We start from the raw sequence: 15,706 nt of genomic DNA on the forward strand, positions 1-15,706 counted from the left end.
TAATTAAAATTAAGGCCCTAACTGTACATCTAATAAAATTAATTTGCCCTTAATTAATAATTTTTGAGTATTAATTTTCAAATTTTTAGTATTAAATATATACAATATATATGCCAAAATTTCCCAAAAATTGTGAATAATTCAAAAATACAAAAAAATGGAATAATTGAAAGTCCTATAATTTTTTAAAAATAAAAATATGATTTTTGTGGGGGTTTTGACACCCGAAGGGGCCCGGAAATTTTTCGCGAAACGAGAAAATTTCTTAAATCTCTAGATGTTCAGAATAACGATATGGTACAAGCCATGCTAGTCAAAATAAGGTCAATTATTTTATTTAAAATATCAGCTATTAAAACAAAGTTCAGGTCGTATAAATTTTAATACGAAAACTTTTAACACCAAATAAAATACCCGATAAATACCCGGAAATTACCCTGACAGCATAGAACACATATAGCACATAACAGCTAGGGTTTTTATGACTAAATACACTTAACGACATAATAAAACACATATTTCACCTTTATTATGATATAATACAATCATAATTTCTCAGTCGTTACAATTGCCATCATTGAGATCCAGCATCTCCTGCATTTCTTTGAGTGTATCATTGCTTGATATTTGTAGTTGATCTTCAAGTCTAAAAATTTTTATGACATATTTTTCAGCTTTGAACTCCATCATCCAATAAGGTCTCAAATGCACTGTATCACCATTGTATGGGATAGTTAAAACTCTAGGCAATGCATTTGGATTTCTCCAGCTTTGTCTGATTTGGCTGATCTTGCTAAGTACTTCTGATTTGGAAACTTTCATGAAGCCCAAAATTCTCTCATTGCGTTCACAAGAACATTATGGCTTTCATTGAGAATTATGTGTAAAGGCTAAGTGATCTCCTTTCCTCCCTTGTATTTAAACACCAATCTTTCTGGCAGCTTGTTATAAGTATCAATTCCCCTTACTTTTTCTAGCTCATCCAATAAAAGGTTGATATCAAAGAATTCTTTGATGTCACGGATGACTGATGACTAGCTGATCATCCTTATTAACTTTGGGCTTAGGCTTGGAATCCACTTTGAGTTGAGGAGGGTTTGACTCGACTCCTACACTTCTCTTTCTTGGATTTCTCTTTTTGGCTTGTAGTTGTAGATTGAGTAGGTTCAATTTCCTTTTACAGTAGCACTGGCTGGCCTTTTTGCCTTGAATTTCTTCCTATTCCCCTTTACCCACTCTGGTTTTGCTTCTTTCTTCTTTGGTTCATCAGCTAAAGTTGTCTCAGTTTCAGTTGAAACAGCCGGCATCTCAAGCTTTATTTTCACTCCTTTAATGGTCTGCTTCTTCCTACTTCTCTGAGCTCCAAGTCTTATGTTTTCTACTTCTTTAGCTTCCCTAAACTGATGGTGTCCATTCATCACACAAATCATTTTGCCATATCTATAGATTCTTACAATTCTTGGTCTTAATATGGCATCTTTGGTGATTTTGAAGCTTTCAATTGATGCACCCATCAGTTTACCTTCATATGGCTTATGAGGAGAATAATTAACCAACATTGGCTGCTTTGTTGTTATTGTGACACTTGCTTGTTTAGGTTTCAGCACCACAAAGTTGTTGAACTCATTCTTTATTGAGGGTTCACCTTTATCTTCTTTTCCTAGCTGCATATCATCCAAGGTTATTGGCTTCAACTATATGAAATGCTTCACTAATTGATCCTGAGTAGCAGTTGAGCCAAAAACCTTCTTAATTGTGTCATCAATCTTCTTCCTTTGCTTTTTTATCTTGAGCTCAACTGCTGTAAGATTGATTAGATCAATGTTGTCCAAAGCTGGTGGCTTAGAGATAGTAATAGCTAGTACTATCACCTTGCTGACTTGAATATGCACATCCTTCTCCCCCTTTTTTTATCATCAAGTGAAACAGTGTTTGAAGTTTGAGCATCCACCAACTGTTGAAGTAATTGAGTTTGAGCTTCTTGGTTTGAAAGTATCTTGGCCACTGAGCTTTCAACAGCTGACAATCTGGAACTCAAGGCCTCAACCTTCCTATTTAGATCACTTTCCTTTCTGAGTTTCCAGTGAATATCCTTCATTGTTGACTCGGGATGCTTGATCTCTATTTTTTCATTGAGGTCTTTCTTGACTGCATCAATGGTGTTCTTGAGCTCATCCATATCTTGATTCTTTTTAAAAGTCTGAATTCTATGCAGCTATAGAGATTTAAGATGGGCTTCTAGAAGACATCTGGTACTATCATTAGTGGTGCCTTCAATGGCAGATTTAGTCTAAGAAATGAGCTTGAACATTATGGGGTTGAAATGATGATAACTGCAATCCTTTGTTAGCATCCAGGCTGGAATGTCTGCAGATGAACTAAGGCCTGCAGCTCCCCCTAAGTTCATGCCGGCTTCATTAATATCTTCCCCATTTGACTCATCACCAAACGAGTCACCAGAATCGTACGTAAAATCATCACAAGCTGTAAGTGAAAGAGAGTTAATTGCATCTTTTCTCTTAGCATTGAAGCTGTAGTATGTACCAGATTAAAAGTCCGCTCTGCTTCCTCATTGCCCTGAACAACCAATGTTTGGTAGGATGTAACAGGATGAGTAAATGTCTCAGCATCTAGGAAAATATAATCTATAATAGCTCTGTATTCTTGCTGATATAATCTTTTCCTTTCTGCCTCATTAACATTCATTGACTCACTTGCAATGGTTTCCAACCGTATGCCTTCTGTACCTGATTTTCTCTCATTTTGTCTCTCTTTTTGCATCAAGGGCTCCCTTTGGCTCCCCACTCTCACACCCTCACCTTCACCATCTAAGGTGGGACTCCTCTCACTCACTTTTACCATACTAGAAGAAATAGCATGTGGAAGTTCACTCATTTCCTCTCCTTGTTCCTGAGTGCAACTCAGCCTCTCACTCAAGTCACTCCCTTCCCTCAAACCTAGGACTGATTTTACAACTACTAAGTCATCTACACTTGTCACAGTTTTAGAAATATTAAGTTGTGTAGAGACTGTCAATGGATGAGTGATATCCGTCGAAGTGGCAGTTGTGAGTATCAACGAATAAATGTTGTTAAGCTTATCCGTCGAGGGACAATCACTGATAAACGGATGAGGAATATCCGTCGAATAGGTAGAAATAAAAGAGTTAAAAGTTGAAACTAAGGTTGAATCTGTAGAGATTGATTTTAGATTTTTATGCACACACTCATCATTAGTTTCAGAAAGAAAGGGCAAGTGAGCCAACATATCATCAATAAGATGATGTTCACTTGTTGTAGAGTTTGGATTCTCCAAGAATTTTAAAGATGGAGAATCAGGAATTGATGTGTTTATCATGTCTACATCTATTAGTTTGTTGGAGAATTTTTGTGTGTGTATGGTGTATCGATTATGAGAGATTCTGGCTGTGACTCCACATTTGATTGGATCCACGTCAACATGACTTTGAGATGGTGCTATGACTGAGTCTTTGACTGCAGTTGGCACTGTGTTTGCACCCTGTGACTCTCCCAAGGGTTTCAGCTTCTTTTTTCTGATATAGGTTTGTGTTTAGTCAGTTGTGTCCCTTCTCATTTTGCCATGTGCTCTTGGTTGAGATCTTGTTTCAATGGTTACATCCTTTTGAGAGGATGTAACCAGTAACAAGCTTATTTTCTTATCATTCACCACAGTCTGTTGGGAGACTGTGATGTGGCTGGTTTGGGTTACACTTTCTCCATCCACCTTATCCTTAGGGCTTCTTTGATTTTCACCATTTCCCTCACCCAACTTACTACCCTGTGCACTCCTCTCAAGTGAAATGGTAGTTATTACAACTGATGTCTTTTGAGAGACAACAAGGGTTGGCTTCTTAGACTTGGATGCCATTGCCACAGTTGAAGTTGAATAAGTAATGGGTGAAGAAGAAATTGCAGCAGAAATAGTTACCTCAGTTACCTGTTGTGCCCCAAAAATTGGAAGATAGTTGAGAGGCACTTCAATGTTGAGGTTGTTCCTACTCAAATATGCAAGAATTCTCTTTTTTGAACCCAACAAGCAAGCTTGTTTTTTGGGTTCTCAATTACAAGGTCCTCAAAAACAAATTTAGCTAATATCATCAAGAATCTAGCATAATATACATTTCTGGGCCTTTTCCTAATATCTCCTAACTTATACCCTAACTCAAACATGACATAATTATTGAAATTAAAATATATGTCATTTAGGAGCATGTAAAGCATGTCAAGCATGATAGTAGTAATTACATCAAAGTTGCTTATTTTGCCAGAAAATATTTTTATAAAAGAGTCACATAAAAAACTCCATTCTTTTCTAAGGCTCATTCTCCTAATTCCACCTAAATTAGCAGAATCAATAGAGTAGCCCATAGAGTTAAGCATGTTAGTCACGTCAGTGTCTGTGTACGGAATATGTGACGACTGAGAATTTTGTGACGTAATTAAGTTAATAAAGTATGTGTTATGTGATGTGATTATAATTATGTGATTAAGTGCTGATTAATTGTCTTTTATGTACATTAGAGTATAGGAGCGTGGATATAAACGTTCCAATTTAAAGAGTCAGCTTAGAAGTATAGCTGTGGTGTCGGGCCGTCAGGTAGAACGGAACCCGTCCTAGTAAGGAATTAAAGAATATAAAATGTGAATTATGTGTGATTAAATGAAATGAATGAGTAAATAAAGTATTTTGTCCTAAGTGACGTGTTGATTGATAATGAGAATGAGAAGCGTAATCGAAACGCTGAGCGTCGGGCCGTCAGGCTGAACGTGACCCGGTACACGTAAAAGATGTAACACCCCCAAATCCGGGGTCGGGGATTCGGGTTGTCACGAGTTCCATTTCCCTTAATAACACCCAATCTTAATAAACAATCAACTACTCTGTACTGTGACCCCACAATAAACACACACCACAATTTATAGTCTCAGAGATGAATATCCAAAAATAACACGAGTCATTTTATTCCAAAATTATATGCTAATACACCTTAAAAGGGTTTCTGAATAAATTTACATTTCTTTGCCATTATTACAATTGATAAAGATACATAAGTCTGGTACATCAAAAGTTGAAAGCCTAGCCTATTGGTAGTTCCTACCTCAGCTACAGCGATATCAACGCCTATAGGAAACTGCGGAACGTTTCCTATTCGCTCACGAATTGGGAGCTTGGTCCTGTTCTTCTTGTCTATCTGATGTTGTGTGATGAAAGAAGAAAGCAAGGGTGAGCAACAAGCCCACCGAAATAATATGTATAATAATTAACAATATATGAGCATTCTCATAGTACTCATGAAAGTCTTGGTCAAGAAGAAATGAACCAAGCTGATATCTTAACGCGACCAAGTCGTAAAATATTCAGTATATATATACATATACTTTTCACAATCTTTGAAATCCTCTAACATGTATAATATACACAGAGTTCCAGTTTATAACTGTATAAAAATATCGTTGCAAGGTGATCTCATATATCTAACCTTGTCTCAACGTTTTTCTGAAAATCTTTGACATGCACAAGATAATCATTTACTAGATATAAGTTTAAAAGATGAAGTTACAAGATACTCCAATATACTTATATCTTTTCCGAATACTACTTGAACTACCACCGTTCAATGTATAAATAGTTCCTCCCATAGATTAAGCTATAAGAGAAAACTTGTATAGAATCAATCTTTAAAATATCATTAAAAAGAAATGAAGTTACGAGATACTTCATTCCATGGAAACACCATTTTGAAAACTCGACCCTGCCAACACTCAACAATCGCCCAACCGTAGCCTTCCTATCGAAGTGCTCTGGGTAGTGTTGCAAAAATATCCAATTGGATGATGAACTCATTACGGGAGTTTTGTCGCGCCAGGAAGACCACTTACGATGATCAATCGTAGTAGTACAACCCCGCCATTTTCTACATGTAGAGGAGAACCTGTCGGATTTACTTGTCAACCGAACACTGGACTCCTAAGGAATGTACCGTCTTAGCGGAACTTCCAGGCCATTTGGGCCAATATAATAAGGCTGGGCCGGCGCCACTCGACTACTTACGCCACTCCTAGTTCAGATGAAATCCATGACTCTGAAACGTAAAGCTCGTCCCCACTTTCCCCAAGTAGAAACTTGTTGATACGGCTCCACCAAGAAGTTGTATCTAGTTGGAAAGGGAAACTCACCGATATTTCCCAGGCGATGCCTGTTAATGGATTAACTTGTTCCAAGAATTTTACTTCCGAGTATTGGGTAAGTAATCAAAACTCTTTTATCAAAATAGCAACCTGGTTGCGAATATAAACACACCACAGAGCCGGATCCCTCAGGTTTTGAGCGAATATTTAAATCCCCTTTGAAAGAAAGATCTTAGATATATAGAAAATGAGTTTTGGGGTCCGCTCTAACTTTTAAAATCATTTTGAAGGCTCGCAAATATTTTCAAGAATGTTTGGAGTAGTGCTGATTTAATGGAATAAATCAGTCCCAATTTATTAGAAAATATCCGAATATTATTATTTAAATAATATTCTCATAAAGAATAATCTTTATAAAAATAATTGAAGTAGAAGTTTTAAAACTTATACTTGCAATGAATATTAAATAACCAAAGATATACTTATACAAAGTATTATGATTATATAATCAAAAGTAAGTTTGATTATTTGATTATCGACACATTATTCTTTAATAAAATTAAGAATAATAATTAGTAAATAATCGGAGTCATAAGTCCTCGAATGAATATTCAAATAATAATATTCATTAATAAATTAAGCGGAGTCATAAGTCCTCGAATGAATATTCAAAATAATATTCATTAATAAAATAAACGGGGTCATAAGCCCTCGAATGAATATTCAAATTAATATTCATTAATAAAATAAACGGGGTCATAAGCCCTCGAATGAATATTCAAAGTAATATTCATTAATAAAATAAACGGGGTCATAAGCCCTCGAATGAATATTCAAAGTAATATTCATTAATAAAATAAAGTTATCAAATAAACCTTATTCGATTCATAGTTTTGAAAACTATATCTATATATATATATACATAAATATATATAATATACTCGGGAGCATCGACTCCCGGTTTTAGAAAAATATTCACCTTTGGGTCCCCTATACTAAGGGTATATGCAAATACCTCTTATCTCTAGCATAGGTATTATCAACTGAATCAACAGATATATGTATCAAGAATACGAAACAGGCATGCATATATACCATATCACATGCTACAATATATCGCAAGAATTTGCTAAATAACGATTAGGCATCTATCACAAGATAATGCATGTACAAATGTATACATCACAACAACAGTATAACGGATAGAAAACTTGCCTGAGTGACTGGGGGTTACAAATGGCTTGGGACGAGTCTGGTAACCTATAAACAACATATAAGTTGGAATTAAACCAAAGTCACTTATAAATCTATACTTTAACCAATTTAGACTCTAACGCTCGCTTTGCGCTTACTAATTCTCCTAAGTCGCTCGAGTACCCTCGGCTCCACCATTTTTAATAAATTAACCATTAAGGGTTTTAAGGCAATTCTTTCGTGAGTGCCTTACCAACTGCCTAATACTCTTTACATAATTGTTTCATATCCCAATTAGTCATTTAAAGGGCCTTAACCAAGGTTTGAAAGTAAGGCGAGGGGTAATGGTTCGGTCGCGAAACGCCGTTACTTAAAACGGTCGTTTCTCCTAAACCGTACATCGGATTCAAGCGTACTACATCTCAAAACGAAGCTCGTAACAGGAACTATCTAAACATGGAAATGGTCAAAACCAAACAGTGAGTTCAAGGGTTCTGATGTTAGGAACAAAAACAGTCTAAAGTAAATCGGACATTACGACGGCTATGTTTACGCGATTTCCCAAATTTTTACCAATCCAAATCATATCAATCCAATCTACCAATCCATAACAACTCAAGATACACATCAATGCTACTGATTTCAGTCATAATAAGCTCAAGGATCTCAATCCAATCATATATTATAACACCTCTAAATTCAACTAAACTACTTAACAATTAAGCTCGAATCATGCTTATCATTCAAATTACTACTCATCCATCCAAACCATCTCCAAACTTCAACATTCAAACTTATTACTAAAGGGTGTGAAGATTTATACCTTTCTTAGAGGGTGGAAAGTTACTAGGGAGCCTCAAAGAACCTTGATATATCCTTATATAACCTTGATCTTACAAATGAAATCAAGAAACACAAAGTTAAAATTTGAAAACACTATTCACCCTAATCTTTGGTGAATTAATTAGCTATGAATCCATTTGAATCAAAAGCTTAAAATCATACCCAAGCTAAGTTATGAAATGTAGAATCCATAAAACAAACCATAGAATTTATGCTTGAGTGGAGCTTGGACTTTGGATTTTTCTTCCTTGCTTTTTCCTTGAAAGCCGAGAGCAAAGATGAAAAATGGTGAGATAGCTTTTTGTTTTTTTTGTGATTTATTTTGATTTTGCCTTGGTTGGTTGATTTTGGATTTGTTTTGTTTTATTTTATTACCTTTTTACCATGGTAACTTTTGTGTGGTTCTAATTGAACCAACAACACACTTTGCTTGGTCATGCTTATGTCACCATGTGATGTCACCCTCCCACCTTTGTCCTTTTCTTATTGGTTTGGTGACATCATCCCCACTAACCTCTTTAATTAGCTTCTAATTACTTGCCTAATGACCGCTGATCTGTTATACGGTTCGCTTAACTTTCGTTTTCGTTTATCGTTTGAGGGATCATACCCGGGATCTTATTACTTAGGTTTCCTTAACCTTTCTCAATACATTATATTCCTTTTATGATCCTCTCTTATAATCCTTGAATTTAAATCCTTTTTACCCTGTTACCTTATACTCAATTCTTTCGGTATCTGGTGGATTTCCGGGAAAAATCAAAATGTTCAAATTTGGATTCTGACGATCTTTACATACACTTATATACCACATAGAGTACTAATAATATCTCAGAAGATCAATAAAAGAACCCCTACATAGTGTGGCATGAAAAGTTTTCTTATTCAGCATAATCAGCAAAAGCACTATTCATAAGGGTTTCAAAAATTCCAAAATTTGGGGTTATTACAAAAGAGGATAAAGATTAAAGAGGGATAGATTCTATGATCAGACCTGAGTCGTTATGTGATTATATATGTGAGATTGTTGTCTGTGTGCATGGCTATGTGATCTGTGACAATTTTTGTGAATTTTAAAGGAATTACGTAATTTAAATAAAGGTTTAATTAACCTTCGTGCATTTTTATAAAATCATTCGAGTAAGATAAAAACATGGGAATTGTTCTGTGATCTTCGTAGTGGTCCTAGAGACTTTTTAAAAATGATAAGTGAATTTGATTGTTGGTCTTTGCATTTTTAAATTGATTTTATGTGGAAAATGATATTATTAAGGCGTGATTGCGAAATTCATATAAAATCAACCGTTCGCTCAAAATCTTATTATGAGTAATGATTAAAAAGCTAATTTCGAGGCCTACGTATTAAAAATGTCATTTTCAATAATTCTCGACTTCCCGAGAGAGATATATTTTATATTTAATCCTTGTTTTATTTTAGTAAAAAGATGGGACAAGTAAGAGTGAAAAAGGAATTAGAAGATTACTAAATTGCCCTTGTTTTTGAGTGATATATAAACTCACTCCCTTTCTTTTTTTTCTTCTTCTTGCTCCCGTGCTTTCACTTTCTCTCTTCTCTCTTTTCTCTCCTTCTCACTTGAACACTCTCTCTTTCTCTCTCTCTCTCTCTCGGCTTTCTTCAATCTTTCTCAGTATACCTCTCTTTTCTTTGATCAAACTCACCAATCATCCCTAAATCTTCTTGCTAAACACTTATATGTAGGTAGAAGTGTGTGCATGTGTGTATACCCACTTGCATGTCGATGTGTCCGTGATGTGTGTGCTCGGTGTGTGTGTTCACCCGAGAACCACTTGGTTCTTGTTATTGTTGTTGATGACATCTTGTTTAAGCTTGATTCTTTGTAAACAAATGATAGAGAAGATGTGCATGTTAGTTATTTTGCGTAATTGATGGAAATCGGGGGTTTCGTGGTTGGACACCCTCGAATGAGGGCACCACCGAGATGCCACCGCCACTGATGATGAACTCCGGTGAACCGGTGGTGAGCCATGATGTTAAAAACTGAGCTCTACTATACCAAACACTTATTTCGATTATTGCATGTGTCATTCTTGAAAAACCCAAATGGTTTTGATCTTTGAAGATATTGATTTGAGTTAACTTGTTTAAAGTGATTATGGATTGTTATTAGATTAAAAAGGAATGAAATTGTTGTTGCATGCTAAGCTTAGGTTCAAATTTTGTGTTAATAAGAAGAGGAATTTGATTTTGAGAGTTAATTTTGGTAAACACTAAGTTTATATGGCCTAAAAGTGATTGCATGTTAGTTTTAAAGAAGATCAAGATATGCATGTCATTGATTTGTCCTCGAGTTGTAAATTTGAGTTTTTGCCAAATGGAAATTGAGTTAAAAAGGGATTAATTTGATGAATAAGTGGATGCATGTTGTAATTTAGGTGAAATTCGAATTCTTGGATTGTGTTAAGAAATTTAGTTGGTTTAATTGATAAAAATTAAGTGTTTGATATAATGATGAGTTGAAATTGAATTGCATGCGAGCATGTATGTATGTTTTGGTTCGAATGGTTGTTGATAAAGAAAAGGGTGTTAATTTAAAAGTTGGATTATGCTAAGAATAAGGATGCATGGTGTAATTTTGAGAAATTTGATTGTATATATATGATTATGGTTCGAATTTTTATGATTAAAAGAAAGGAGAATGATTCTTTAATGGTTTTGAATGAGTTATGTGTTTATGTGAATTAAAGTGAGTATTTGGTTGATTTTGTGTGATAAGGCCGAATAAGTCATAGGGATTAAAAGTCAAAAACTTGGTTTTGATGATCAAAAGGATGATTGAAGGTGTATAAGTGAATATCTATGAATTTGTTTGCTTGATTGTAGTATGTGGTTCGAATTAAGGAACAAAAGAAAAAGGGAACTAAGTTGATTGATTTTAAAAGATATAAGTGATAGTTATGGACGTAAATGTTTGGTTGTGAATAAATCTTGTACTCGTAAGAGTTATAATAGTGTGATTTGAGAAATAGCTAAGAATAAGCAAGTGTGCTTCGATTGTTAAGTATATAAGGATATAAAAGTTACGAAAAAGAGATATGCTATATTCGAATGCTCGAGACAAGGATATAATCGAGTTATCATATAAAGAGATCGTTCCGGGAACGAGAGTTGAGAATATAATTAAGGTTTTGGTTTTATTGTAGATTCGGAGCGTGAGGGCATTCAGGCTAGGAAAGGAAAGGATTTATTAGGTGGCAGTAGTTCAACGTTCAGGCAAGCAAATTCAGGCAAGTAACTCTGATTACTTGTGTAAATGGTTATAAAGAAAATGTTGTTCATACCATGTAGAGTATTGAACTGTTTAAGTATGAAACCCTTGTTTTATGAAACCCTGATATTGATTTGAAGTACCCTGGTTCTTGATAATCTGTTATTGAAAAGCTTATTGATTTCACCCTTTGATATTATGTCCTTTCTGCTCAAGTTATCTCTTAAGCCATGAATCATATTGAACCTTTTGATTATCCTTGTTAACCCTGTTTAATGATACCCTGTTTCTCTTGATCACCCTATTGATCCCTAAACCAGTGTTGATCCTTCTAATTTAGTGCTTTGTTATCCCTAATACAGAATTCTTATGAATTGTTCTTTGCGTACCTTTGAATCACTCCCTGAACTTTGTTTCCTTAAAATCTGAATTAAGAATGAGTTTCGACTTGAAAGAGTCTGAATGATTCCAAATGCTTGGTAATGATAAAATGGATTTTTGAAAACCTACCTGTTTTTCCAACTCAAGGTTTTCCAAATGAATTCCTGATGGATTGGATTGGGACGTAAGAGGCTAGTGGGACTAGTCCAATCATGGTAAGAGGCTAGCGGGGCTAGTCTAACTTAAGGATGAAATTATGCCGATTGGTACCTTAATGACCGGTTGGAGGTCGGTACGGGCTGATCACCCGTACATAATGAAATGGAAAGAAAAGTAATCCAATCAAGGGTTCTAATTGATTATTTAAAAAGGGAACTGAAACTTTTATTCAGTAAATTGATTTTTGAAAATGAAAATGGTTTATAATGCTTTGGAAAGAGTTGATTATGTTATTATGGAGCTTAAAGCTTGAGAACCCTGATTCTTGAAACTGTTGATCATATGATTGATTCCATATCTTGAAATACTGTTGCTTTCCTCTATTGAAAGATCTATTCTGATCCTTTAATGATTTGTGATGAATGTCAGCTTTCGTCCTACTTTGAGCCTTGTTCCTTGAAAGCCCCACACTATTCTTCAGAAACCTTTCCTTAACCCAAAAGATGGAAATCTGCCACCTAGATCAAATAAAGTAGAATGCCCTGAGTTTGGTAAAGCATATTGTGATTTGATATTGTAGAACTGCTATATAGTTACTTGCTGAGTTTTATACTCATTTGTTTTGTTTTAATCTAACCATGGCAGTAAGCAAGAAGATGGCCAGGCTTAGGCGCACTGCTCGTAAGAGCGTACCTGGTGGTCCCTACCATGTTGAGGGCTTCCGGTTGCCAGAGCAGGTAGTGGTAATCATGAGTGAGCTCGCGCCTAGAAAGAAGTATATAAAGATACAATGGGTTATATGTCGGTTCCCAGCCAGAATCGATATTGGTTGTTTAATAATATTTTTGGGTTTGTAAGTTATATTTTATGATTGGTAGTGGTAATCTTGTCTCATACTTTATCCTGTTGATCCTGTTAGTAGTTAATCGGGGTTTATGCATATTTAATTATTAGATTAGAGGTGTGTGAATCCTCATTTCCTAACCCCGAGATTGAGGTCGTCACAAGTTGGTATTAGAGCTACAGGATCTAGTCCTTGTGACAAGTTAGGAATAAAAAGGGGTATTTTGGGAATATATCTATATTGCGAGAGAGTTCGGCTCATATAGAGTTGAGTTAGACTATTAGGTATAGTCTAAGGAAAGTGTTGATTGGTAAAGCGGAAACTAGAGTTAGGGTGTGAGTTAGCTGGAAGCTTTATTTAACCCTAACATTGTTTATTGGTTGTTGTTTTGTGTTTTCTCTCAGGATCCTAGTAGTGGTAGTGACTCAGACTCAGAGATTAGTTTGACTGGTACCCTTGTGGACCCCATTCCACCCTCTCCAGAGGAGCCTGTGTATGTTAGTTCAGACCCAGAGGAGGACCCTTCTGAGAGTAGTGAGATCCCCATGCAGATTTCACCCTTGAGGCCAGATTCAGAGACCCTTGCCCCTGAGCCAGAGTCGGAGATGCCTAAGACTGTTCCTGTCAGTGTTGGTGGCAAGTTAGCCCAGGATCGAGACTTTGTGTACTCCCGCATTCCTGAGTTGGGAGCTTTGGTAGATAGGTTAATTCGAGAGTCTAGGCAGAGTGCTTCTATTATGGATGATGAGTGGCGAGTTCGGGTGAAGATGGTGGAGCAGGTTTCCAGGAGGAGATTGGATGAGGGACCATCCACTAGTGATGCTGATGTTGAGGCCCGGAGGCTGCATAAGATCATTCGCTGGATGTTGGTCGTGTTGAGAGAGATTCTAGATGATTAGACGGGACTGTTGGTTGAGCCCGTAGATTGTTGTTTTCAGCGCCGGTAGGCTTTGGGATACTTGGTCAGATGCCGGGATCCCTTTTCATTTATCTTGTTGTAATTTTAGATCGGTATTGTATTAGTAGTAGTAGTAGTTGGAAGTTAGGGGTAGATAGGGGGATGTTTTCCAGTTTTTCCTCTGTTTAACCCTGCTATTTATTGTACCTTATCTCAGAACTTATGATAACCAGAATTATCTCTATGTACCCTTTGCCTAAATAAATTCATTGTCTTGCTTTCCATTGTGCACCTTGATTATCTTATAAACTGTTCTCAATACCATGTTTTCGTGTAACCATGTTTAAAGATCATTAAACCCTGTTTTGTGCCATGATAAAACAACACTGATATGAGAATTATGTAGTAATAAGGATTGCATATGCAAAATTGGGTAAAAAACTTAAAACCCACAAAAGAGATTTCATAGAAACTGTTGTTATATATATGCCATGCCATCGTATTGCTAAATAATTGCTCAATCAGGTTTGTAAGAAATGGCCAACTCACCAAATCACCAAGAAGAAGAAATCCACACCAAGACCCAAAAATAAACCCAGAAACCACTATGATGAGCAGACTTGCTCAACTTTTACAACAACCTGTGGCCCCTAAAGTTGGAAATTTCAAGCACTTTCAATCTGTTCATCCCCCAGAGTTCTTAGGTTTGCCAGATCCGATTAAAGCGCAGTCGTGGTTGAGAGAAATGGAAAAAGCTTTTGAGTTAGCAGAAGTTAAGGACGATAAGAAAGCTCAGTACGCAAGTTATTACCTGAAAGATGAAGCAAGTTTCTGGTGGGAGTCTTCTAAGGCGTTGTTGGAAGGCAAAGACTTGACATAAAAAAAGTTCACCGAGATCTTTCTAGAGAAGTATTTTCCAAGTTATATGCAAGATCAGTTGGAGATGAAATTTCTGGATCTTAGACAAGAGGAAATGTCAGTAGCAGAATATGAGGTAAAGTTTTCGGAATTGTTTAGATTCGTACCTGAGTATGTGAATACAGAGGCGAAGAAGGCTAAGAGGTTCCAGCAGGGACTCAAGCCATGGATTAGGAGTCAAATAGCAATGTTGGAGATTAAGAATTATGTTGTTTTGATTCAGAAAGCGATGATAGTGGAAGGTGAGCGGGAAGCTGCAAGAAGAGAAAATGAAGGAAGAAAGAGGAAGTTTAAAAGCTCTGAGCAAGAGCAAGGAAGCTCAAAGTTCAGAGGGAAGTTTGGGAAGAATGGTGGAAGTCAAACCAAAAGTTCCAGAAGTCTAGACCCGATAATGGAGCTCAGAAGAACAGTTTCCAGAAAGCTGGACAACCGGGAAAGGATAGCAGACCCCAGATGCAAGAATGCAGGAACTGTGGAAAGAGACACCCGGGGAGGTGTAATAACCTGGATATAACATGTTTTAAGTGCAACCAGAAGGGGCATTATTCTTCATAATGTCCAAATGGAGTAAGGAAGCCTGATTCGACATGTTTCAAGTGTGGCAAAGTGGGCCATATGGCCAGGAATTGCAAGGAGCCTGTGCAGAAGGCTAATGTTCTCAGAATTGCTGGACCGCCGTCTCTCCCAGCACCATCAGCTCAACCCAGAGCTAGAACCTTTAACATGACAATGAAAGATGCGGTGCAAGAGGTGGACATTGTAGCAGGTATGCTTGTTGTTAACTCAGTAGAAGTAAAAGTTTTGATGGATTCTGGAGCAACTAGATCTTTTATCTCTGAAAGTATTCTTGATAAGTTAAATTGTGTTGCATACCCTCTAGAGCCTAATATGATTATAGAGGTAGCAAATCAAGAGAAAGTTGTTATTAATAAGATTTGTCCTGATTGTGATGTGTCTATAGAAAGTCGGCACTTTTCTGCTGACTTAATTCCCTTTAAGTTAGGAGAATTTGAGGTTATACTAGGAATGGATTGGTTATCAAACCATGAAGCACAAATAGAATGTAAAAGTA

Source organism: Apium graveolens, chromosome 8, assembly GCF_009905375.1.
Source record: "Apium graveolens cultivar Ventura chromosome 8, ASM990537v1, whole genome shotgun sequence".
Classification (NCBI taxonomy): domain Eukaryota; kingdom Viridiplantae; phylum Streptophyta; class Magnoliopsida; order Apiales; family Apiaceae; genus Apium; species Apium graveolens.